We start from the raw sequence: 25,777 nt of genomic DNA on the forward strand, positions 1-25,777 counted from the left end.
TCTAAGGTGAATATCATAATCTCATCATACTAAAAACCCACATAAGCACACTCAAAAGTGATAATTTTAAAAATGTTGAAACAGCTGAAATAAAGTGCTTAATGAAGTTCAATATATTATAGATTTATCAAATGCTTTTTCTGCATCTATTGAGATGATCACATGACTTTTATCCTTTTTATTAATGTAGTGTATCACATTGACTGATTTGTGGATGTTGAACCATCCTTGGATCCAAGAAATAAATCCCACTTGATCATGTGTATGATCACTTTCAATGCATTGTTGAATTCAGTTTGCTAATAGTTTGTTGAAGATTTTTGCATCTATGTTCATCAATGATATTGGCCTGTAATTATCTTTTCTTGTGCCATCCTTGTCTGGTTTTGGTATTGGGGTAATGCTGGCCTTAGAAAACGATACAAGTGTTCCATCCTCCTTGATCTTTTGGAAGAGCTTGAGAAAGATGGGTATTAATTTTTCTTAAAATGTTGGGTAGCATTCTCCAGTGAAGCCATCTGGTCCTGGACTTTTCTTTGTGAGAGATTTTTGACTACTGATTCAATGTCTTTACAAGTAATGTGTCTGTTCAGATTTTTTATATCATCGTGATTAATTCTTGATAGGTTGTATGTTTCTAGGAATTTATTCACTTTTTTCTAGGTTGTCCAATTTGTTGACATATAACTCTTCATTGAATTCTCTTATAGTTGTTTATATTTCTGTGATATCAGTTGTAACCTCTCCTCCTTCATTTCTAATTTTATTTACTTGGGCAATCTCTTTTTTTCTTGACAGTCTGACTAATGGTTTATCAACTTTATCTTTTCAAAGAACAAGCTCTTAGTTTCATTGGTTTTTTTCTATTGTCTTTTTAGTCTCCATTTATTTATGCTCTAATCTTTATTTCCTTTCTTCTACTAACTGTGGGCTTTGTTCTTCTTTTCCTAGTTCCTTGAGGTATAAAGTTAGGTTGTTTATTTGAAACTTTTCTTGTTTCTTGAGGAAGGCATATATTGCTATGAATTTTCCTCTTAAAGCTGTTTCCATAAATTTTGGTATGTTATATTTCCATTTTTGTTTATCTCTTCATTTTTTACTTATCTTTTGTTTTCTTCTTTGACCCATTTGTTGTCCAGTAGCATGTTGTTTAATCTCCACATATTTGTGAATTTTCCAGTTTTTGTTGTATAATTAATTTCTAGTTTCATATCATTGTGGTCAGAAAAGATGTTTGATATAAGATACTTGTGGTTGGCCATATATAACAAGCCCACAGCCAACATCATACTAGATAGTGAAAAGCTGAAAGCTTTTCCTTTAAGATCAGAAAAAAGTAAAAGATATTTACTCTTTCTACTTCTATTCAACATAGTATTAGGAGTCCTAGCCAGGCCAATTAGACAAGAAAAATAAATAAAAGTCATCCAGATTGGAAAGAAAGAAGTAAAACTGTCACTACTTTCAGATGGCATGATATTATATAGAGAAAACTCTAAACACTCCATCAAAAACTGTTAGAGCTAATAAATTCAATAAAGTTGCAGGATACAAAATAAATACACAAAAATCTGTTGCATTTCTATACACTAATAACAAACTATCAGAAAGAGAATTAAGAAAATAATCCTATTTATAATTGCATCACAAAGAATAAAATGCCTAGAAATAAATTTAAGGCAGTGAAAGACCTGTATATTGAAAAATGGAAGACACACATAAATTGAAAGATATTCTGTCCTTATGGATTAGAAGAATTAATATTATTAAAATGCCCATACTATGCAAAGTAATCTACAGATTCCTCAATTTTTCACTGGACCACAGTTCCAGAAGAGAACATGTTTCTTCTTTAATTTTGGTGTCTACTTCCACTTTAAGGTCTACCTGTCTACATAAGATCTACATTTTTTAAAATGTACATAAATCAACACAGGGGAGGGAAAGAAACTGAAATGGTTAATTTGCCATTCATATGCCTAAAATGTTTTCACTGGAAATGGAGAACTCAGTTACACTAAGTATTCAGGGGGAAGGACACTTGCTTTGGCAACACAGACCTGGTTTTGATTCATGACTTTGCAACTCAGCTAGCTGTGTGGTCTCTGGTAAGTTATTGAAAGTTACCAATCTCAGTTTGACATTTGTAAACATAGAATGAGATTCTATTTTAAAAATTGTGTTAAGGATTATATAACATAACATCTAAAGTGCCTAGCACTGAGCCTAGAATAAAGAAGGCACTTAAGAGATGGTAGATACTACTAAATATTTCAATTTTCCTGTAATGCACTTTCCACTGTTTCATTCCACATTACCTTAATGGCTCACAGAGTAGAACTATTTTGCAGCTATGGCAAAATCTTCTGACATAGCTCTTTGCAAAAGGATCGATAGGTGTGCAAATTTACCTTTCAGTCCTGTTAAGCATTGAACTATTAAATATCTTCAGGCTATTTCTTTGAATTAAACAGTTACTCCTTATTTGAGGTACCAGCTACCAAATTACTCTCAGCAGGGGCAAACACATTTTTGCTGACACTGTTAAGCATATACAGGAAAACCAAGAAATTCATTCATACCTATAAATTTGGGTGCATTCCTTTTACCTTGAAGTCCCACCCATCAAATCTACTAACTTTCCTAAACTACCAGCAAAGACCCGGCAAGTCAAAGAATAGGTAACAGACCAGTTTCCTAGAAGGGTTTTGTAAGCATTGCTTTCACATATGAAGTGCAAACTTTAATGGCAGGCTTGTCATTCCATAATAAATGAAATCTATTCTCAAGCATGAAACTCTAGGAATGGCCTTGTTTGTACAATCAGTATGTCTAATTATATCCTAGTAAAAAGGAGGACAGTTTCTTATTGAACACATGTAAATAACTATGTAGCCATTCAAAGTAGAGACTAGTTAAAAGTATTTCTTTCTCAATCCTAAGGGTTTGTCAAGAACAGGATACAATTTTTCAAATGTTTTGTTATGGTTTGCAAAACCTTAATCTACTAAAATGAGAGTTAAGTATAGATCAAGAAGAAAGAGAAAAGTCTTCTTTATAGGCCTGTCAGATAAGAAAATGTTCAAAAATCTAGCCATAATACATAATAATAAAAAATAAACATATTTTTCTCAATTGTTTACTCAGTCCTACATAATTAATTCTCATTCTGTCAGATCAGGCAACCTATTACTCCGAATGTTAATAGCTTCTTTTAAAATATAGCAGAAGTAATACAATTATAAGGATTTTTTAAACTGTTTAAGGAGTGAAGAAATTCTGTCATTTGTTATTTTAAAAAATAATTATGGGCAAGACAAATTCAGCACAAAAGCACATAAAGTTATTCTAGTATGGCAAGAAAGTTTTCATGGCTGGGCAGACTACATTACCTTTCCTTAAGAGCAAACTGTGTAATTCCAAACCAATTCGTCACTTGAACAAAAAGAAGACAAAATTCTAGTCTTGAGTAATATAAAAAATGGCAGTAAAGAGCTCATAAGATTTGATTTTCTTTAAATAATCCAATCCAAACAGAGTCAACTTTGTCAAAATTTTAGCACATTTCATTGTTTCTTTTCAGACTCATTACTTGCAGGTATTTAAACCAAAAGATATCAAGTTCACTTTCTCTTAAACCTTCTACCACTTTCTATATTCCTGCAAATTGATGTTTTAATATCTTCTTTCACCTGCTGGTACAACCACACATTTTTACCTTAAGAAAATAGTGTCTTTGTTTCTCTCTCTTTTTCTTAATAATTAAGATTAAAACACACATACACTATCTTCAATGCACATTTGCATTCCTTTAATATTATTGGTTCTATTAGAGTCTTGATTATCTATATTAATCTATATTAATTTTAATTGGAACTGAAACAATGATTTTCTTATGGACATACAGAAAATAGGGAGAAGGGTATATGTTCCCCTCCAATCACGCATGCCCATTTGCATGTCTTAAAGTGAGAAAAGATATAGCATTGATACTATATTAGTTTTCTATTGCTGCATAAGGAATCACTACCATCTTTCCAGCTTAAATTAACACTAATTTATTATCTCAGTTTTCATGACTCAGGAGCTTTGGCATGGCTTAATTGAGTTCTGTGCTCAGTCTCACCAGGCTGAAATCCAGACAGCACTTTAATCTTAACTGAAGTTGGGGCTTTTTCAAAATCCATGCCAGCTGTTAGCATAAGTTCCTTGTGACTGTAGGACTAAGGTTCCATTCTCTTTCTGCTGATACTAGGGGTCACTCTTAGTTCCTGGAAACTGCCCTCAGGTCTTAGCCACAAGGCTCTCATACAACATGTCATCTTACATCTTCAAAGCCAACAGAAGAATCTCCACTCTGCTTCTCTATTGTTAAATTGTGATTTTTGTGGGCAACTGAGGACTGAGAGTTCCTATCCTGCAATCTTGCTGATGTGGGAAGTTCAAGGACTTTTTTATTAACTAGATTTCCAGGGAAAAACAAGCCAAATCCTTAAAAATTTTAGATACGCACTTTTATTATATTCTATACAAAATTTTCAAAATTGGTTATTGTTTTAGCAGCTTTGGTAAGAAGGCATTCTTCTGAAAAGTCTAGTATATTTAAAGTATTAGAAGTTTAGCTTCTTTCTTCTTTTTGTACACCCAAATTGAATCTCATGAGCATTTCTATCAGATTCATTTATTCTTTATTAGCCAATCAGAATAGGAACTTCTTTAATGTTAAGAAACTTTATAATTTAATACGTTATATCTTAGGAAAAGATTTCATGTTAATATAATATTAACCCAATAAGAAATAAAGGCTCTTTTCTTTTATAGATAAAATGCCTAAGATCACAAAGAGCTTTGCAACTTCCCTTTTACAACTTTTTTTCATAGATGAAATAAAATACAGGCACAAAAGGACATGAAAACAATTCCTCTAGGGTTAAATGGACCAAAGAAAGCCCACAGAAAATCCAAAAAAAGCTTTCCAATAGGCAAATCTTTAAAAAATCGTAATTTCTTACTCTAATAAAAATATATGTATATTTTACTCTTTCTTCAATTATAAGACCTACAGGCTCCTGTGGGCCACTACTTTCCTTCCCACTTACTTTGTGATTCTAACAACCCCCCACCTGCCCCACCCAAGCCATGAAATTCCTTAAACAAAAGAGACACTAACAGACATCTGAAAGTTCATTATTTTATTTCACCATTTGAAGATTTCACAGATTTTCACATTGAAGCAGTGGCATCCCAGACAGTATGCCAGTTGCAAAACTAAAAAGATAGGTGTCCAAGCAGAGCCAGATATACAAGGCTCTGACTCTAGAGGGAAAAAAATGCCACCATGAACTCCAAGACCAAGTCAGACTAAATATTTCAAACTCCTATTTGAAAGATAATAGATTAATGAGGAATTGACCATCTTTTAATCAGCTGTCAGTCATTACTTATAGTTTTATTTTCTAACTTCTGGAAGATAAAGACACATTAGGTCATTAGATATTAACATATGGGAGCTCTGAAAATAAGGCCATTCTGCCACAACTCAGCAAGAACTTACTGATCAGGAAGGTCAGAGGTTTCAAAGTTACACTTTTAATTTCCTTGATCCATGAGCTGTTTCCTAATCCAGCGAGTGTAACATCTCAGTGGGACTTCCATAAGAGTCAGTTATAATTCTCAAAATGTTAAAAACATAATGCTCAAACAAATAAAATGTATATATCAAAATTTCATTTACTTCATGAGGGAACCAGCAGGATGCAAGGCTAGTTCAAAAAGGATTTGAGAACTGACATTTTATACAGTCAGTGAAGAAAAGGAAAAAGGTAGAGAGATCAATAAGTTACAAACAACTGATTTTTGATAAACTTTTGAAGGGCTATTGTCTTTTATTGGACAAAAACCATCCTGCTTTATTAGTTGTATACAATTATAAACTATACAAGCCCCAAGCAATTGTTCAAAGTTGCATTCCTCCAAAGAGTGAGGCAGCCTCACTCACTCAGGCAGCCTTGTTAGAAAATGCTCTAGTATAGTCTTTAAAGATTACATAGTCATTTTTTAGATAATTTTTATTAACATATACAAGTGGATATCTTTCCTTTTACTATGACAAATAATCATACACACACAATTCATGCATAATAAAGGTATAGTAAGCACCCATTAATTCACAATCTAAGTTAGGTATCAGGAAATGGCAAAATAAGTATATTTTTGAATCCTGTTAATACAAATCACTGATTCCAGCTCTCTCTCTTCTCACCCAGAGGAAACTAATCACCAGAATGTTGTGTTTATAATTTTGTGGTTATAGTTTTTGTGCAAACCTACACATGCCCAACCACGTACTGTTTAGTTTTGTATGGGTTGCTCTTTATATTTAGCATTATCATATTGATTATTTTCTTCTCTGACTGAGTAGGAACTGTATCCATTTTGATACATGCAACTGTATTTCATTAATGTTCACTATATGAACATGTTGTAATTTATTTATCCATTTCCCTATTGATGGAAACAAATTGTTTCCAGTTTTTTCCTATTATAAACAGAATTGCTTGGGCATATTGGAGATGTTGCCTGGTGCATAAGTCTGTTGAATATATATCAAGGATTATAGGTCATAAATTGTTTATCTTCTCAGTTTTACAAGATAATATCAAAATGGTGGTCCAAATGATTAGACTTTTTTTCATTCACAAGTGAGCATTTGAGTATTGTTTTTATTTATTCCACATCTTTACATGATAATCTTGTTTTATAACATATATAGAAGAAAATATATTAAAATGTCAATGGCCTTTAACTAATGACCACCAGGAAAGCACCTGCAATAAAATACCTTCAGTTTATTACTTATTGCAATGGGGTAGAACACATAGCATTGAGAGCTGTAGAGTGCATTAGTAAGAGGTTGTTAGAAAAATCCTATTATAGTGTTTAGGCTTTCGTTGGGAAATTTGGGGAAGGTACTAAAGAAGCAGGGGCTCATTCTAGATTGGGTGCTGTCAGAAAGTGGGACAACTGCATGATTGGGCATTTCCATAAATGTTTTCTATAAGAAGGCAGACCAAAATGAGGATAAAACTGTAAATGGTAAAGATACTTAGAATGAGGGACATTTAGTATTTTATGAATTTTCTAGTGACACATCATTATCACAGAGTAATCTCATCTGATACAGATATTCTGTCACATTGTTATGTTCAATAGTAAAATAAAATGACTAAACTGTAAGCATTAAATCATTTTGTAATAACATCAAGGCTTAGCTATGAGCATTAGACTAGGTTCTGGATAGCAGGGGCTTCTTCTTTCTTTTTTTTTTTTTTTTTTTTACTTTTTTCAACAACAATGTCAGCAAGCCTTGGAAGAGAGAAATGGAAGTATGCAGTTATGAGGTTCTTAAGGGACCTCATAAGGGAGTATAATATCACTTAAAGGTAAAATGTGCTAATTTAAAGATATATATAAATCCTAAAACAACCATAAAAAACAAAACTAACAAGTCAACAAAGGAGATAAATGGGATTGTAAGAGTACTAAATTTGTTTAAAACAAGGTAGAAAAAGAGGAAAAATGGAGCGAGAACAGATGGTGCACAGAAAACAAATAGCAAAATGGTAGATTTAAACCCAGCAATATCAATAATCGATATAAAGTAAATGAGCTAAATACTCAGGTTAAGAGACAGAATTTATAATAATGTATAAAATAAAAAGTGAAGCCCAACTACATGCTGCCTGCAAGAAAACCACATTAAATATACAACTAGAAAAAGTAAAATAATGGAAAACTATACCATCTTTCAAAAAAGATAGTGGTGGTCTACTAGTATCAACATAGATTTCAGAGCAAAGTATAAAGAGAGTAATGACAAGAGGATCAATTCATCAACAAACAAACAACCCCGGGCTTCCCTGGTGGCGCAGTGGTTAAGAGTCTGCCTGCCGATGCAGGGGACACGGCTTCGTGCCCTGGTCTGGGAAGATCCCACATGCTGCGCAGCAGCTGGGCCCGTGAGCCATGGCCGCTGAGCCTGCACGTCCGGAGTCTGTGCTCCGCAGCCCGCGTAACACACGCAGAAACAACAACAACAACAAAAAAAACAACCCCCTCCCCACAGTCCTAGATGTTTCTGCACCTAATAACAAAGATTCAAAATACTTAAGCACAAACTGATAAAATTAAAAGGAGAAAGACAAATCCATAATAGTACTTGCATATTTCAAAACCCCTCTCTCAAGAATAGAGAGAACAAATATATAAACCAGTAAGGATTGAAAACATTGGACACTATTAAACAAGTTAATCAAATTGACATTTATAGAACACTTCATCCAATAATAGCAAAATACACATTCTTCTCCAGTTCACGTAGAACATTTACCAAGAGCGTTCACTATTTTCTTTGCCATAAAACAAAGCTCAATAAATTCAAAAGGATTCAAGTCTACCAAGTAAGTTCTGTGACCATGAAGGAACTAAATTAAAAATTAATAATTGAGAGATATCTGGAAAATCCCAAAATATTTGGAAATTAAATAGCATACCTCTAAATATCACATAGGTCAAAAGAGAAATCAAAAGAGAATTTAAAAACATTTTGAAATTTGTGAAAATGAGAACACAGCACACTTAATTTGTTGGATGCAGCTAAACTTAAAGGGGAATTTATAGCAGTAAACTAAATTAGAATGAAATAAAGGTTTCAAATCAATGTGTATAGATATTACCCTGAGAAACTAGAGAAATAAGAGTAGATGAACCATAAAGTAAGCAAATAAAAGGAAATAAAAAAGATCAGAGTAGAAATCAATGATACAGAAAACAACAAAAACACTCAATGAAAACTAAAGTCATTTCTTTCAAAAAATTAATAAAAACAGTTAACCTTTGTCAAGACTTATGTGAAAAAGAGAGAAGACATAAATTAAAAATATAAGGAATGAGTGATGACACTTATAGCACCAAAAATACAAACTAGTTAGAAACATTTCAGGCAAAAAATTCTGAGGACTATTTGCTGAAAACTACAAACATTGCTTAAATACATTATAGGAAACCTAAGTAAATAGTGAGATATACAATGTTTAGGGATCAAGAAACCCAAATATATTTATTATTTCAATTCTTCCTAAACTGATTTGTAGTCAATACAATCCCAATCAAAATTCCAGCAGGGTTTTCGTAGAAGTCAACCAACTGAAATGCATATTGAAATGCAAAGGACCTAGAGTAACTGTCATGGTTAAGTTTATGTGTCACTTTGAATAGACCACAGGGTGCTAGCAATTTTGTCAAACATTATTCAGGGTGTTTCTGTGAAGGTGTTTTGAACGAGACTAAAATTTAAACTGTTAGACTGGACATAACAGGTTACTCTCCCTAATATGGGTAGGCCTCATCCAATCAGTTGAAGACCTGAACAGAACAAAATGACTGACCTTCCTCCAGGTAAGAGAGAATTCTTCCTGACTACCTTAGAACTAGGATATTACTTTTGTTCCTACCTTAGGACTCAAACTGAAACATTGATTCTTTCTGGATATCAAGCCTGCCAGCCTTGGAGTCTCTGGCTTGCTGAATCAACATGCAGATATTGGGACTTGTCAGTATATATATACATATATATATATATATATATATATATATATATGCATACATACATATATACACACACACACACACATATACACACATCCTGTTCATTCTGTTTCTCTGAAGAACTCTGATTAATACAGAAACCAAAACAGCTTTCATAAAATAGCAAAGTTGGAAGATGTGTGTTATAACAATGTAAATTTACTGTAATAATTAGCATGTGGTACTGGCATAAAGATAGAAAACCAAATCAATATAGAGTTCAAAACTAGACCCCCATAATTCAGAATATAAAGTTCAGAACTGATCCATACATATGTGGTCAGTTTATATTTGTCAGAAGTACAAATACTCTTCAGTGGACAAAGAATAGTCTTTTCAACAAATAGTGCACAACCCGTGACTACAAAACTTCTAGAAGAAAACATAATGGGAATTTTTGTGGCTTTTTGTTAGGCAAAAAAATTCTTTCATATGACACAAAACCCATAATCACTAAAGTGAAAATGAATAAATTGTTCTTCATAAATATTAAGAATTTTGCTCCTCAAAGATACTGTTGAGAAAATGAAAAGCAAACTACAGAATGGGAGAGAATATTTGCAAGTAATAAATCTGATAAAATACATATATTCAGAATATATGAAGACTTCTCAAAATTCAACTGCAAGAAAATAAAAAACTTACTTTTTAAATGAGTGGAAGGTTTAGTCAGATACTTTACCAAAGAAGATATACAGATGGCAGATGAGCACAGGAATATTTCAAAATCAGTCATTCGGAAATGTCAGTTATAGTACACTGAGGCTCCATTTTATACTGTCAATGAAAAAATTAGTCAGTTGTTCAAAGAAAGAAGTGGAAAATTTTATTTGAACTAAATTGAGGATTATAACCCAGGAACAGCCTCTCAGAAATTTCTGAGAACTGTTCTGCTTGTTAGAGCCTAAAGCACAGTTATATAAAGTTTTGAGAGAGAGAGCTATACATTAAACGAGGTATTATTGACAGTTTACACAATCCAGGACTACACATACAAAGTGAGTAGTAGGTCACGGGTCATCGTGACCCCTTACAAGATTAAGCAAGATTATCTCCTAAGGAGTTACCTTGTCAATGTGGGAGAATGTTGCTCTTTATGGCTGAATAGGTATTTCTGCTGATAGAGAGGTTTGGTCAATGCATAATGCAGACACACAATGCACAGTAGAGGCGAGAGAGGAGGCCAAAGGGCAGAGAAAAATTTTTATGTTTAAATTTTCCTTGATTTGCCTTAGAATACAAATTTTTATTTCATCAACACCTATTAAATGGTTTAAATTCTAATTAACAACAACAACAACAAAATATCAAGTGTGTGGGCATATTGAGCAACCAGAATGCTCATAAACCTAAAATAGTACGATCACTTTGGGATAAGGGAGAAGGTAACAGTTTGGAGTGTCATAAAAGATAAACCTATGATTACCACATGACTGTGGCATTATATTACTAGGTGTTTACTTAAGTGAAATAAAAGAATGTGTCCATACAAAGATTGCCATGCAAAATTTCACCAAGAATTTATTTGTAATAGTTCAGAATTATAAACAACATAACTTTTTTTCAATTGGTGAATCGAAAAACAAAATGCGCTTTATACTTATGATGAAATACCACCTAGACATAAAGAGCTATAAAAACTTTGGTACATGCAGCAATATGAATCAATTTTGAAATAGTTAAGCTGAGTAATAGGAGCCAGACACACCCTCATCCCCCAAATAAAGATAGTATACTAATGATTCCACTTGTGTAACATTCTTGAAAATGCAAACTAATCTATAATGACATAAAATAGAACTATGGTTAACTGAGGACTGGCGTGGGGAGTTTGAGGGGGGTGGACATAGAGGTGAAAAGTGGCGGGATGAATAGAGGAATTAAAAAGGGGCATAAGGAAACTTTTGGACATGATAGATATCTTCATTATCTTGATTGTGGTGATGATTTCATGTTTACTAATACATCAAACTTACCAAATTGTTCACATTAAATATATTCATGTCGACTCTACTTCAATAAAGCCATTTAAACAATTTGCATTTCTTATATGACAAATGAAGCAGAGCATCCTAGATGACTAATGAAATAAAGCATCATTTATATAGGTTTTTCCAGTTCTCTGAAACACCAGCTCTGTCTTTTGACTTTGGTTCTAAGACCAATGTGAAGTTTTCCTTTAGAACTATAATGCCCCCAATTCTTTTTTTTTCCAGCTTTATTGAGGTATAATTGACAAGTAAAATTGTAAATGTTAGAGAGTACAAGGGATGATTTGATATACATATACATTGTGAAATGATTACCACAACATCAAGTTAATTAACACCTCCATTATCTCACATAGTTACCTTTTGTGTCTGTATGGTGAGAATGCTCCAAATTCTGATTTGCTGTGCTAGGCTTTCGCCCTGGGGGAGCAACACCATCTTCTGCATTCATTCATCCTTTTAATTTACCTTTTACTTTCTAGAATCAGATACATTGTTTTATTGTAGGGGTATGTATGTTCGTTTTTTTCTCTTGTATGTTTCTCTTATAAGTGCTTAAAAGCTTGGCAATACATTTCTTGTAGTATATCCAGCTCCTAAATATTTTGCTTTTCATAATATCTAGAATGCTATACTATCATAAATAATGTCCTAGATAGATTTGAGTGTGTGTGTGTATAGAATGCTGAAGACTCATGTGTTTATGTGGTTCTCCTGGAAGCCTGGAAGAACAGGAGAGAGATCAACAAAGTCTATAAATTCATAAAAATTTCAAATGTATAACTGCAAATCTTTTCATATGAGATGATTTCCAAATTGATAATAGAGAAAATTATGTTAAAAAATATTTTTGTGTTTTTTTTTGTTTTTTTCTGTGAAAGATGGGAATTCACAGAGGTTGGTATGCAAGAAAGGATTAAAACTAAGAGCAGAATTATTCTAGATCATAAGGTGGGGTGACAGAGAGAGGAAGCAAGGGAGGGAGATTGAGAGAGAAAGATTGAGAGTGATTAAGAGGTTAAAAACCAGGAAATTTGTGAAAGAGCAGATATCCAGAAAAAGAAGAATCTAAATCATGGAACCCTGATATGCTCTGAATCTCACGCTCAAGCTTTAACTCTGCCACACACTAAATGTAAATCTGGTAAAGTTACATATCAAATATGAAATTCAATTTTCCTTCTGTAAGTTGGCACTCTTAATATGCTTAATATATAATTTTTTTGTGGTGAATTAAGTGAGATAAGGCAGTGACTTTCAAATGTTTTGCCCATGTCCTACTATACATAGTACATTATATCAAGAACAGATAGGCATGCCCACGTGTGCACACACACTCATAGAGACATAATACAAAATTGAAACAAAAGTTACATGAAGAATAATGTTTAATCTTTCTAAAAGTGATGAACTCAGAGATGTATATATTTTTTCATACTATTCTGTTAGAAAAGGTTGTTTGAAACACTAAGATGATTCCATGTTGCACTAGAGGTTATAACCCACCATTTTAAAAGCATAAACTACATATCACAGTACCTTCCAAGAAATTTTTCACAGTTTTATGTCTCAGTTTTACCATATTTTGCATTCTTTTTATTTTTGCTTCTTGTCTTATTTTAATTGAAGTATAGTTGATTTATAATATTATATTAGTTTCAGGGATACAAAATAGTAACTCAATATTTTTATAGACTATACTCCATTTAAATTTATTACAAGATAATGGCTATAATTTCTTGTGCTGTACAATATATTCTTGTTGCTTATCTATTTTATACATAGTAGTTCATATTTCTAAATCTCATACCCATAACTTGCCCCTGCCCCTTCCCTCTCCCCACTGGTAACAACAAGTTTATTCTCTATATTTGTGAGTCTGTTTCTGTATTGTTCAACTTATTTGGATATTTAAAAAATTCCACATGTAAGTGATAACATAGAAGATTTGTCTTCCTCTGATTTATAGCTTTAAGCATAATAACCTCTATGTCCATTTGTGTCACTGTAAATGGTAGAATTTCATTCTTTTTAATGTCTGAGTAACATTTCATTGCACATATATATAACACTTTATCCATTCATCTATTAATGGAAACTTAGATGGCTTCCATATCATGACTATGAAAATTGGGGCACGTGTATCTTTTTGAATTAGTATTTTTTTCTTCGTATATATACCAGAAGTGGAATTGTTGGATCATATGGTAGTTTTATTTTTAGTTTTTTGATGAACCTCCATACTGTTTTCCAAAGTGGCTACACAAATTTACATTCCCACCAACAGTGTACTACAGCTCTCTTTTCTCCACATCCTCACCAACATTTGTTATTTTTCATCTTTTTTATGATAGCCATTATGACAGGTGTGAGTTGATAACTTGTGGTTTTGATTTGCATTTCTCTGATGATTAACAAAGTTGAGCACCTTTTTATCTGCCTGTTGGCCAACTCTATGTCTTCTTTGAAAAAATGTCAAGTCTTCTGAACATTTTTAATTTGGTTGTCTGGTTTTTTGATATTGAGTTGTATGAGCTGTTTATATATTTTGGGTATTAACCCCTTGTCAGTCATATCATTTGCAAATATTGTCTCCCATTTAGCAGACAGTCTTTTTGTTTTGTTGATGGTTTCCTTTGATGTGCAAAAGATTTAAGTTTAATTAAGCCCCACTTGTTTATTTTTGCTTTTGTTTCCTTTGCCTTAGAAGACAAATTTAAAAAAAAATTGGTATGATTTATGTCAAAGACTGTTCTGTCTATATTTCTTCTATGAGTTTATGGTTTCCAGTCTTAAATTTATGTCCTTAATCCATTTTGAGTTTATTTTTGGTGTAAGGAAATGTTCTAATTTCATCCTCTTATATGAGCTGTCCATTTTTCCCAGCATCACTTATTGAAGAGACTATCTTTTCTCCAGTATATGTTCTTGATTCCTTTGTCATAGAATAAGTGACCGTAAGTGCATGGGTTTATTTCTGGACTCTCTATTCTGTTCCATTTATCTGTGGATCTGTTTTTTGTACCAGTACCATACTGTTTTGATTAATGTAGCTTTGTAGTATAGTCTGAAGTCAAGGAATGTGATACTTCCAGCCTTGTTCTTTTTCCTCAGGATTTCTTTGGCTATTTGGGGTCTTTTGTGTTTCCATATAAATTTTAGGTTTATTTGTTCTAGTTCTGTGAAAAGCTGTCATGGATGTTTGATAGGGAATGCATTAAATCTGTGGATTGCTTTGGGTAGTATGGACACTTTAACAATGTTAATTTTTCCAATCCATGAACACAAGATATCTTTCTATTTCTTTGTATCATCTTCCATTTCCTTCATCAATGTTCTATGGTTTTCAAAGTGTACATCTCTCACCTCCTTGGTTAAGTTTATTCCTAGGTATTCTTTTTAAACAGGATTGTTTTCTTTCTTTCTCATTTGATAGTTCATTATTAATGTATAGAAAAGCAAGAGATTTCTGTGTATTAATTTTGTATCCTGGAACTTTACTGAATTCATTTATTAGTTTTACATTTTTTTGGTGGAGAATACAGGAATATATACGTATATATATATATAATCTGCAAATAGTGACAGTTTTACTTCTTCCCTTCCAATCTGGATGAATCTTATTTCTTTTTCTTGTCAGATTGTTGTAGCTATGACTTACAATACTATGTTAAATAGAAGTGTAGTCATCCTTCTTTCGTTCTTGATTTTAGAGGAAAAGCTTTCAGCTTTTCACCATTGAGTATGATGTTAGCTTTGGGTTTATTATAAATAGCCTTTATCGTGCTGAGATATTTTCCCTCTATACCAACTTTGATTAGAATTTTTAACATAAATGGATGTTGAATTTTGTCAAATATTTTTCTCCATCTATTGAGATAATTATGTTATTTTTATTCTTCATTTTTTAAATTTGGTGTATCTATCACCTTGATTGATTTGTGGATATTGAAACATCCTTGCATCCCTAGAATAAATCCCATATGATCATGGTATATGATCCATTTTATAATTGTTAAATTCTATTTGCTAATATTTTGTTGAGGATTTTTGCATCTATATTCATCAAAGATATTGACCTGTTATTATATTCTTTTGGATGGAAAGTTCTGTAAATAGCTATCAAGACCAACTGGTCTAATGAATAATTTAAGACCACTGTTTCCTTATTGATTTTCTGTCTGTTTGATCTGTCTGATGTAAATTGGGTGTTAAAATCCCTATTATTGTATTATTTTCAATTTCTCCCATCATGTCTGTTAATATATATTTTATATATTTAGGTGCTCCTAAATTAGGTACATATATGTTGATGAATATATTATACATTCTCTTCTTGTATTGATCCCTTTATCATTATGTAATGCCCTTTTTTGTCTTTTGTTATAGACTTCATTTTAAAGTCTATTTTGTCTTATGTGAGTATTGCTACCCCACCTTTCTTGTCATTTCCGTTTGTATGAAATATCTTTTTCCATCCCCTCACTTTCAATCTGTATGTGTTTTTAGCTCTGACATGAATCTTTTGTAGGCAGCATATGGGTAGGTCTTGTTTATTATTCAATCAGACACCTTATGTCTTTTGATTGGATCATTTAGTGCTTTAGCATTTAAAGTAATTATTGATAGGTATGTACTTATTGCCATTTCATTACTTGCTTACTGGTTGTTTTAATAGTTCTTCTCTGTTCTTTTTTTCTTCTTATAGGTTTTTCCTTTAAGTTTGATAATTTTCTTTAATGGTGTGCTTGTGTTCCTTCCTTTCTAGTTTTTGTATATCTATTGTAGGTTTTTGATTTGTGGTTTTAATGGGGTTCATATATGTTGACCTATAACTATATACATGTTTTAAACTGGTAGTCATTTATGTACAAATGCAGTCTAAAAGATCTATTTTTTTTACTTCCCTCCCCCACATTTTGTGTTTCTGGTGTCATATTTTACATTTTCATGTTTATCATTTAACCATTTATTGTGGTTGTTGCTTTTCCAATTTTTTTCTCTTTTAATCTTTGTACTAGCTTTTACATGGTAAACCACAGCCTTTACTATATATTTGCCTTCACTAGTGAGATTTGTTTTCCTTTCCTATAAATTCTTATTACTTGTTGTAACCTTCTTTTTTTCCACTTAGAGAAGACTCTTAAACATTTTTTAGGGTCAGTTTAGTATTGATGAATTCTTTAATTTTTTGTTGGTCTGAAAAGGTTTTTTATCTGTTCTTCAACTCAATGATAATCTTGCTGGGTAGAGTATCTTAAGTAGTAGGGTTTTCCTTTTCAGCACTTTAAATATATCATGCCACTCCCTTCTGGCCTGTAAAGTTTCTGCTGAAAAATCAGCTGATAGTCTTATGGGGGTTCCCTTGTGTATGACTTTTTTTTCTTGCTGCCTTTAGAATTCTCTCCTTGCCTTTAACTTTTGCCATTTTAGTTATGATATAATTTGGTGTGGGTCTCTTTGGGTTCATCTTCTTTGGGACTCTGTGCTTCCTGTACTTGGATATTTGTTTTCTTCTACAGGTTCCAGAAGTTTTCAGCCATAATTTTATCAAATACATTTTTGACCCCTTTCTCTCTCTCTCCTCCTTCTGGGATCTCTATAATGCTAATGTTGGTACATTTGGTGTTTTCCCAGAGGTGCCTTCAACAGTTCTCTCTCTCTCTCTCTCTCTCTTAAATTTGTTTTTCCTTTTGCTATTCTGACTGAGTGATTTTCGTTATTCTATCTTCCAGATCAGTGTGCATTCTTCTGTATCACGTAGTCTGTTTTTAATTCCTTCTAGTGTCTTTCATTTCAATTATTGAATTCTTCAGCTCTGCCTGGTTCTTTTTTATATTTTCTCATTCCTATCAAAATTCTCACTGTGTTCATTTATTCTTTTCCATAGTTCTGTTACCATTCTTATTACTAATGTCTGAATACATTTATCTGATAAATTGTTTATGTCTCTTGCATTAGTTTTTTCTTGTTCTTTTGTTTGAAACAAATTCCTCTGTCTCCTCATTTTGCTTAACTTTCTCTGTCTCTTTGACATTAGATGAAACAGTTACCTACTGAAGTCTTGAAGAGGTGTCCTTGTGTTGGTGTGTCCCTGCACAGTCTTTGTGTGCCCAGTGGCTTTGGTGGGAGAGTAGGATCTGAAGGGAGAAGCAGTCACATCTTTTCCCACAGTGTGCTTCACCTGGGTGGGAGGTGGTACATAAATTTTTTAATTGTCTACAGAGTATTAAAAAGACAAAGTGCTTCATACTATAAAAATTATATTAAGTATCTGAATAAATTTTAAATTAAGATAACATGATGTCGCAATATCATACACTTCTTAATATTTAAAAGTACTTATTACTGAGGGAAGTAGATCAGATTTTTTTGATTTCAATTTTACTCTCTACATTAAATTATTTACCAGATTTTTTTTTGCCTTAATTGCTATCTGTGGAATCAAACCTGAATTAGTGGGGTTTTTTTGCAACCTCACACCATTCAAATGTGTCTCATTTACATCTGTTTCCCCAGTGCCTAAAACACAGAACATACTATAGGAGTTCAATAACCTTCAATGTCTGGGCATTTTAAGTAAGTCCTCAAGATAAATGTGGTTTATAATTTTAATAGTACTAAATATTTAGAAAGAAGCACTGTAATTAATGTATTAGGATAATATCAATAAATAATCCATGCACAGTGGTAATAAACTCAAAGTTTCAATACGTGGTTTAATGTATTTTTCTTTAAATATAATTGATCCCATTGGACAAAGAACTCTTCTGGGACTGGACAGTATCTTTTTCATCTTTATATCTCTAGTACTCATCACAGTTCCCAGAACACATAAGACACTCAATAGAAGTGTTTTAAACAATGGAATCAATAGGTTTCAAAATATATTAAATAAATGGACAAATAACAGTTTAAGACACTGCATATTAGAAATCTATGATGATCAGGTATTACCAACTATTTTGTTTTGAAATTCTACCTCTAAATATGAGTCATAGGCAATATAGCAGACATTTTATTGAGTTTAAGTGATTTTTTTAAATTTTGAAAATATCTGCCAACTTCTTGAGATATATGAAATCATCTGAAATAATTCAGGGGAAAAATATCTAGGCTTATTAATAGAAAAAATCTAAATTTATTAGGGAAGATAATAAGTATGTTATTTTCAATTTTTAAAAGATTAAAATTCAACAACCCACAAAAAAGACTTACTAATTTTATGGTATAATGGTATATATTTGTTCACTGTTTTTACATGGCTTTTTAGTTTGTAATAGTTTTAGATAGATGTACCAATATTCTGCATACAATTGTCAGTCCTTTTTTCACAAAATATAACAAGTGTTCTGTCATATTTTCACATGTATTTGGCAGCTGTTTTAATAACAACAAAATATTTCAATAAAATGATTTTCTATAACTGTTTAACCATTTTCTTTGGCATTTTTTAATATTATAAAGATCATTATTATTAAACTCACCAAATCTTTTTTGCCATCTCTACAATGAAAAAATTAATAGTATATGAACTGCAGTTTTTTTTAATGTAAGGAAAATTAGAAGATTCTTTTAAAACACTGAGCAGAGTGTTTGGCACACAATTTTTTTTTTTTTTTTTTTTTTTTGCGGTACGTGGGCCTCTCACCGTTGCGGCCTCTCCCGTTGCAGAGCACAGGCTCCGAATGAGCAGGCTCAGCTGCCATGGCTCACGGGCCCAGCCGCTCCATGGCATGTGGGATCCTCCCGGACCGGGGCACGAACCCATGTCCCCTGCATCAGCAGGCGGACTCTCAACCACTGTGCCACCAGGGAAGCCCTGACACAAAATTTTTAATGAATAAATGTATTGAATATAATCAGTATTACTCTAATCGTGGTTATTAGGGAAGTCCTAGACTAAACTGCAATAGTGAGAAGATTAAATGATACTGTGTTATTTTTTAACTCTCATGGAACAGACCAGACAGAGGTTGGTTTTCTAGATTTAGTAGGGTAATTAAACTTCATGAGGTCATTCAAGGACCATAGTTTCTTCTCCTTTTTAAATTTTTATTATTAAATTTATTTTTTGCTTTACTGTTCATTATGCTACTGTTATCATCTGAAACCGATGAGGCTCACCAAGAGATAGTTGTTCTCTTCTGTTTGCAAAGAAATATAGTCTGTGGGTAGGTGATTAAATGCTCAGAAGAAGGGAAGAAAGGGATAAGTGACATTAAGGAACAATTCCATCCCTCTGAACACCAACATATCCAAGGATATACGTCTTACAATACTTACACCCCCTCAAAAAGGAGACAGTGTTAAAGGGACATCCATAGATTCCATATCCAGCTGTAAACCCATGATTTCTGAGTAATATGCAGATGTGCAGGGCTCCTCCACCAGGTCCAGATATAGATCTTCATTTTCCTGTGGCCTATAAACTAAAATGTAAGTTTCCTCCCCTACACACATGCAGCTGATGTACACTACTGGTATAGGAACTGGATGACTTCAGTAGAATCCCCATTCTTAAAATATCCATTTTTAAAAGACAAGAATGTGGTGGGCATGTTGGGGACAGAGTTAGTTTTCCATTGCAGTTATTAAAATCTGAAGGGTGGGAATTAAAGACTCACTGACTGGGCATAGGGACTTCTCCTTTACTATTAGTTTTTTTGGAAATAAACAAAAACAAACAAACATGTCCATTGTCCTTTCTGGATTCTGTATTTGCTAGGAGCTTCTTATCAATCCATTATCCTTCATGGTCATGTCAAATGACACTGGAGTAAGTATGTATCCTCCTCTGCAATGACACAACTTCTACAGCCTGGTTTCTTGTGTAAAAGTTGTGGGCACAGAGGTTACAAGTTGTTTTAGGAGTTGAAGTGTCAAAGGTATTGGAGGTGACTTTTTGATTTCTTGGGCAATATACTTACTGAAAAACTTAAATTTTGGACGATTTACTGTCAGAAAGTTCTAAGTGTAATTTACCAAAGCCAAAATTCTCATCTAAATATAGTTTTTAAATACAAAGTATCTCATATATTTACTGTTTTTTCTTCTCAGTTCATGCCCCTCTTTCTCAATTTAATGAAAACCTGTGGCCAACTAAGCACTAAGTTTGAGTGGGAAGGATGAGTCTGGGGGATGAATCCCATTGTCTGATAGAGCGCACTTGTAGGGAGGTCCTTGAGAAAGACTCTGAGTTTATCTCCTTATCTTTGTCATTGGAAAAAACTCAGTTTTTTCCCCCCAAAATTTGCAGATCTTGGTTTCTGGTAAATTTAGACTTTAGGCAGCTGACAGAGTCCCTTAGCAAAGCTAAGCAGAGGTTTGTTTGCAAACCGTGAAAGTGCTTAAGGTTTTCATGACTTTGCTACTTTTGACAATTACAGGCTACTTAATTGTAGATGGTCATTCAGTTTGGTTTTGTCTGATGTTTCCTCATGATTAGATAATGTTAGATACCTTTCACATAGCTATTGTAGCAGTTTGCTAGGGCTGCCATAACAAAGTACCACAGACTAGGTGGCTTTAACAACAGAAGTTAGTTTTCTCATAATTCTGGAGGCTAGAAATCTGAGATTAAGGTGTCAGCAGGGTTGATTTCTTTTGAGGCCTGTATCCTTGGCTTGTCGATGGCTGTCTTTTCTCTGTCTTTATGTTGTCTTCCCTCTGTAGTAAGTATTTCTGGGGGTGGGGTGTTTAATCTGTGTATGTATTAGTAACTCTCCTCACTCACCATGAGAAACCTAGCCCCCACCATGCTTAATATATTGAACGGTTTTGAGACAGGCGAGGACCTGGGACCTGGGACCCTTTACCAGAGTGCTTGCACCTGGACAAATGTATCCTCCAGCAACAGAATACAAAGAAACTGTAAGGGACTGAAAATAACTGAACCCATATGCAGTTGGGGAAAAGTATGAACAATAAGATACAAAAAGGCCAAAACCCAACTGCCATTTTTGAGGTCCTGGAAGCAAAAGCAGGGTAACATGCATGATCCCTGTACTACCTCCTGTCTGATCCACCTATCAGCTCCCATCCTCACCCCATTTAAGAAACCAGCTTGCCCCAACTTGGGGAGTGAGCAAAGGAACCTGTTACTTGTTTTTACTCCCTCATGCTGCAGCATGAGTCCCAATAAAGCCTTGCCTGAATTCCTCATCTGGCCTCTTATCAATTTCTATTGATTAAAGAGTCCAAGAACACTGGTCAGTATCAGGTTGCTCTATCTTCATGGGTTTAGGACCCAAGGTGGGTGAAGATGTAATCCCATGGAGGCATGGCCAGGACAGAGGAGCCCAAATATGGTGAAAAATGTCAATAAAAGGCAGCAGTCTGATGAGGGGAGTCTTAGTTTCATTGGGTCCGCATGGCCTGGTGTGACAGAACCCAAGTGCAGGGAGGAGGGTGTCTGGGTGGGGAGCCAGGGAGGAATCCTACTACAAGACCTGAAGCTGGATGAGGGGAACATCCATGCTGGGGATGACCTTAACGAGGTACTGGAATCCTACCAGGGTGAAGAGAGCAATTGTATGGGGTGGCATGGTGGAGGGTGGTTAGAGTCCAGCCTGGGATGTCAGAGCCCAAGAATGTGAGGGGAGTAGTTACGATACAGACTGTTTGACTGCAAAACTTAAAATATTTACTGTACTATCTTACCCTTTTCAGAGAAAAATGTGATGATGCCTGACCTAGAAAAGAAAATTTAAACTCCAGTATATTGACTTCATTATATAACTTCCTTCAATAAATTATACTCTTAAACTTTTTACCACTCTTTAAGCAGAGTACTTATAGTTTTCCCAAAGCTATTTCTTATGATGGTGATATGCTTTCCTACATAATCCATGTGATAAACTCTTACTACTTTTTGAGATTCGGCTTAATTATCACTTACTCTGTGAAACACTTTTTGATTATCTCCAACCCCTAGTAGAGAAATGCCCTACTCTCCTTTTGTTACTATTTTTTACTTATTCCTCTACAACTCCCTCTCACATACCACAGTTTGGGGTAAGGTACACATCCACATGTATATATACATAGGTATGCACATATACACGTTCCTATATATGCATTTGTACCTTACAACAAACTGTGATTTATATGAGAGAGATTTAAATATCTAAAAGATTTTCCTCTATTGTTTACAATGAATGATTGCTAAATACATGAGATAATATAACAACATCTAATTTTACTGAGGGAAAAAGGCTATCCCCATAACTTCATGTTTCATCCATCTGATTTCTGCCTATTTAAGTACCATTGTCTTTTAAAATTTTACCCATTTTTTTGGTCATTTTTTTCCCTAAAATTTTATTTTATCCTTTTACTGCTTCATAAGCTGACTTGACCATAATTCAGACTTTACTTGATGACTCAGCAGTCTCATAACAATCTTTTATCCTTTTACTGTATGGCAATATCATTCCAGAAGAACTCATTTTTTCTTCATTCAATCTTAGGACTGTCAGCTAGCTCACTTTTTACCTGTCCCTAAGAGTCTTATTCTAGTGTTCTATTCCATTGGGCTATAGTCTGATACCAAATAACTAATTTTAAGCGTTATATATTAAATGAGAATTAATGAAACTCTGAATAAGAACTAATAAGTACATTGGATATATTCCTTGAATAAACCTCATGACAAAATTTTATATATTCTAAGATGTTCTGTTGTTTTCTACTAGGTTTATGACTTTGTTATTAAACACTGAAATGTTATTCCTGAACATGTAACCTTGAGACAGTGCTTATGTGTATATTTCGATTTAGATTAAAAACATAAGGGTTTTTTTAATTACATTTATTTCTCTGTGCTTTAAAATTCACTTAGAAGAAATGTTTCAAATAGTCTAAGTAATTTTTACAGATGTTGAATTTGAATTCAGAAGGTTAACACTATATATATAGTTATTTTCCCACTACAAACCCTAATATTGTGCTTATACTATGCATTAGTGACTCAGAAAGCAATACTGCTGTTGTAAACTGTTCAGCTTGTGCCAAATATTCTTGCTCTTCCACCCCTGCTTCAAAATGTCATGTCTTTCAGCTGTTCAACTCCTAGCTGCCAAAAATCAACCAGCATCTGCTGGTTCCATTTTGTTGTTCTAAATCAAAATCCATTGCCAACTGGAAACTTAATCAACAATAAATTTGCCATATGATATTACTTGTGGTAATAACAATAACAAATATATCTACCAAATACATGAAGCATCTAATTTTTTTTCTATTTATATTTTTCAAATAGAAAAGAAAGTGAAAGAAGGTTGCTCTTTTAATCTATTAAATATCTTTGTCATATATATACATATATTTTATATATGTATGTAGTGTATATCATATCTAATATATGTAATACATATGATATCTATCTTTCTGTCTATAATTGCTGTTGCATGTATTGTGGATCCCAGTCACATGTTCATTTGGTTTTATAGAAATAAAGTCAAGTCCTAAGTTCACTATTGTCCAAGTAGTTGAAGTAACTAAAGGAATGGTGTTTTTGTCACAACAAACTCACATTCATATAACATCAATATAAACTCAAATTTGTAATCTTTTTTGTGATTTCCTTACAACTTAGCTAAAGTTTCATATAGAAAAGCAGAGATTACAGCAAATTCTGTGATTGAAAGTTTTCACATTAGCACCAGTACTTCAAATTTCTACTTTAGCTTTTCAAAAAGTGCTTTCACAAGCCTTTATCTTCAGAGACATCAAGTGCTATTTTCCATTGAAAATGCTAAAATTGTTAAATTAAGGTTGTCAATTTTTAAGATGCCTAAAATTTCCACATTAAAATTGAAAGTGACCATAGATAAATTGATTGATGGAATGGATATGAGGGAAACATACTAACCCATACACATATATTTGTCACCTTTTTTGTGAACGAAGGAAAAAGACTGAATTTTTGAACCAAAATTTAGACATTTACAAAAGTAGATCTAGTCCAAGTTTATAAACTAATGCTCTTACAATGTCTTTATTAGTCTACTTCAGTATTATTTCTCCCAATGAGTAATACTTATATTAGATATATCTCTTTTGGCCTGACATCTGAAAAGGACTAAAATTAAGAGTAAGAACAATTTAGAACAGGAATAGCAATTCTTGCACACAAAATATGATTTCTAATTAAGATGTTGCCCTCTTCATTCTGCAAACTCTTTGCTCTACTTATGCAATAGTTATCATTTACTATCAGCTAGAAATCTCCCCTAGGCAAGACATAACAATTTATTTTAAGGAAACAATTTTGGTGTAAAAAGTTTTCTAGCTGGATTAATGAGAAGAGACCTAGACACGTGGAAGTTCGCGTTTCCATTTAAAGGCTTCACATATGCTGATTTTCACTGGGTAAAGCTGAAGATTACCTATGTAAGTGTCAGAATAGTCCAGCATGTAGGTCAGGTGGCCCTGAATTAATCTCACTATGCTGAACAATACCTACTTTTCCTCAATTATTCATGATTTATTCTTATTAATGTTTGCAAACTCAACATATTGGTCAGACCTCACTAAGATGTATTCAAGAAAATTAATGTGTCAGAAAAAGCTATAGCTAATATATATGAATAACACTTAAAATTTAGGGAAATTTTTAAATGTCAGGGTTTTAAGAATGGGCTTATTGCTCCACTTGCTGTTTTACGGCTCATCAGATGGCACTATATATTTATTCTACGTGTTTTTTCTTAAGGTAATAATGTCTGGATAAATTTCAATTTTATTCATGATGTAGTAATACAGATCTAAACAAGTAAACTTGACATGCTAAGTATTTATAAAACATGTTTTAATTTTCCTTTTCCAAGAGAAGCTTTTTCCCACACAATGCAGTTTTTCGTTTGAACACCTTTTCCTCCATATTATTGCTGCCTATAATGATGCCAAGTGGCAGTGCCCTGAATATAGCATCTGTATAGTTATGTATTTCCAGAAACTGGCCACATAATAACCCATCACCGGTCCACTCCAACATGTCAAACTGTGATTATCTGCTTAGTTGTATCTCCCAACCCTAGCCTCCTTTCATTTTGAGCACACAACTGCACAGCTATTTACTGTTGTCAAAGCATCTGTTTGGGGGCATGTCATCAATTCTAGTGCTGTTGGCATCAAAT

This window comes from Monodon monoceros, unplaced genomic scaffold (assembly GCF_005190385.1).
Source record: "Monodon monoceros isolate NGI ecotype Baffin Bay Population unplaced genomic scaffold, NGI_Narwhal_1 Super_Scaffold_21, whole genome shotgun sequence".
NCBI classification, from domain to species: Eukaryota; Metazoa; Chordata; class Mammalia; order Artiodactyla; family Monodontidae; genus Monodon; species Monodon monoceros.